The sequence below is a fragment of the Bidens hawaiensis genome, unplaced genomic scaffold (assembly GCF_021521415.1).
Source record: "Bidens hawaiensis isolate Kalapana, Puna unplaced genomic scaffold, B.hawaiensis_p1.1 tig00018543_1, whole genome shotgun sequence".
Classification (NCBI taxonomy): Eukaryota; Viridiplantae; Streptophyta; class Magnoliopsida; order Asterales; family Asteraceae; genus Bidens; species Bidens hawaiensis.
In genome coordinates, this window is record NW_027492806.1 from 111,334 (window position 1) to 114,342 (window position 3,009).

Consider the following 3,009-nt stretch of genomic DNA (forward strand, 5'->3'; position numbering starts at 1 on the left):
CCTAAATCTGAGAAAGTCTATGTGGAACATAGTACCCAGTTTGTAAAGGAGGGTAACGTTAATGAAAAACATAATTTCCCAAAACACCCTCCTAGACAAACTCCACCCCAAAATATCAAATCCAGGGGGTACTATGATAACAGACAAAACCAGAGTTATTTCTCTCCACCAAGTCAAAGGGGGAGAAACTACTGTTTTTCGTGTGGAGAGGTAGGGCATATAGCAAGATTTTGCTATAAGTACACGGATCCTAAGCAGTACATATTGACTCCGGATCCGAGGTACGTCAAGTCACCTCCTAGAAGGCGACCGACCATTGACGTTCAAGGTCAAGAACGGTTTCACACACCGAGGTCGGTTTCTCCTCGGAAACCTCAGCCAACCTCACCACACCAATCCCCAAACCCCTCAGATCCAAATGTTTCCACTTCGACAAGTGAAACTCAGTCTTCAACCATCTATCTCAAACATGCTGAGAAGAAGACTGACTTTTGGAAACCAAAGAAAACTAACACTGTTGATAACAACGTCAAATCTGAAAACAGTGTTAATGAGGGTAAATGGATTGAATTGTTCATTCGTGATGAAGATGGAAAACCCAAGACCTTAAGGGCTTGGGTTTCCAATGATATTTAAACCTTTTGTTTTTGTGTGCAGGTTGCTCTATATGATCCAAGATTCAATATGTGGATCATAGACTCAGGAGCTTCCAGGCACATGACTGGAAACATGAATCTCCTTTCAAGAGTCAGACAAATAAAAGGAGGTGCAGTTTCTTTTGCAGGAAATCAAGGAGGTTATATCACGGCCCAAGGAATTGTGTCTAATGGGCGAATTTCGTTTGAGAAAGTTAATTTCATCAAAGAGTTGGAGAACAACCTGTTGTCGATAAGTCAAATCTGCGACAAAGGTTTCAAAGTTATGTTTGACGACCGAGATTGCCACATCTTGGCTAAGGATTTCAACTTTCCTGAAGACAAGGTTTTAATGTCAGCTGCACGCCAGAGTGATCTCTACATTCTGGATATGGCTAAGGCAGGGTCATCGTCTCCAACGGCGACATGTTTCGTGTCCAAGGCATCCGAACGTGATACTGTCTTATGGCATAGACGGATGGGACACATAAATGTCAGGAACATGAACAAGCTTGTGCACCGCAGACTAGTTGAGGGAGTTAATCTGAGAAGTTTTCGTCTCCCTGATTCGTGTGTGCAGTGCAAAGCCGGAAAGCAAATAAAAAGGTCCCACAAGTCTAAGAGTTTCCACTCAATTGATATTCCGTTGGAACTCCTTCATATGGATCTTTTTGGCCCAATAAGCGTCAAAAGTATCTCTGGGCACTCATACTGTCTAGTGGTTACTGATGAATATTCTAGATTCTCTTGGGTGTTTTTCTTGAAAGTAAAATCAGAAACGTTTGGGTGTATACAACTGCTGGTTACAACTATTGAGTCTCAATACAATCTGAAGGTTCGAAGAATGCGGTCAGATAACGGTACAGAATTTAAAAATGCGAATGTTGAAAATTTCTGCAAAGAAAAAGGGATCGTTCAGGAGTTCAGTGCCCCATATGTTCCACAAATGAACGGGGTTGCTGAAAGGAAAAATCGTACGTTAATCGAGACAGCAAGAACAATGTTAGCCGACTCAGTGTTACCTGTTACGTTTTGGAGTGAGGCAATTGCCAACGCCTGTTTCACATTAAATCGGGTAGGCATCGTCAAGCGCCACGGCAAGACAAGTTTCGAGCTTCTTCAACGACGAAGGCCTAACTTAGAGCACCTGGAACCATTCGGGGCTCTTTGCACGTTACTTAAAAGGCAAGTCGATAATAAGTTCGAGGAGAAGATCATCAACGGCTATTTTCTGGGTTACAGCATACCTCTCAAAAGGGTCTTCAACAGAACAACAAAATTAGTTGAAGAATGGTACCATGTCGATGTTCAACGCTACACAGAACCAGCCAAGGGGACAGGAGAAGACTGGTTGTTTGATTATGACAAATTGTTCAAGTCATTCAATCTGTATGAGATTGCTATTCAAATGATGTATGAGGCGCAAAATGCACCTCCTGATGAATCTTTGCAATCTTCAACTCATCCTGGTCCGTCATCATCTTCCTCCACAGAGTCTAGCGATCAAGTTCAAGAATCTTCCGAATCTGAATCTGAAGATGAATCTCCAGCAGATGATGTACAATCGGCACCAACTCAGGTTACTTCACAACCTTCATCGTCAAATCAAGAAGTGCCGAATGCAGATCAGCCTCTAACGTCTACTTCAGAGGCACCACAATCCGCTCCAGTTCCTGAGCCGAACTTAACTAACTTGGAACAAAATGTTGTCGTTCCTGACAATCCGGTTGTTAGAACTGAACGTGATCATCCACAAGACAACATTATAGGGGACATTCAACAGGGTGTCAAAACTCGTCGACAGCTGAATTTTGGTCTCTACACAGAAATGATGGAGTCAGGATCAGTTGCTCTTAATGCCCATGAATGCTTCTTAGCACAAGAAGAACCACACAGCACCACAGATGCGCTGAAAGATTCCAACTGGGTCTCAGCCATGCAAGAGGAATTATTGCAGTTTAAAAGACTTGGTGTGTGGAAGCTGGTGGATCTCCCCAAAGGACAGAAGAAAATTGGCACTAAGTGGGTACTAAAATGTAAACGTGACGATCGTGGAGTGATTGTTCGCAACAAAGCCCGCCTGGTGGTCCAAGGGTTTAGGCAAATCGAAGGCCTAGACTACAATGAGGTATATGCTCCGGTTGCTCGTTTGGAGGCAATCCGGATGTTCTTGGCGTATGCATCTTTCAAGAATTTCAAAGTATATCAGATGGACGTCAAGAGTGCCTTTTTGTACGGTCACATCGAAGAGACCGTATATGTGGCACAACCTCCAGGTTTTGAAGACCCATATCACAAGGACAAAGCCTATCTGCTCAACAAGGCTTTGTACGGTCTTCACCAAGCCCCGAGAGCTTGGTATAAGGAACTATCC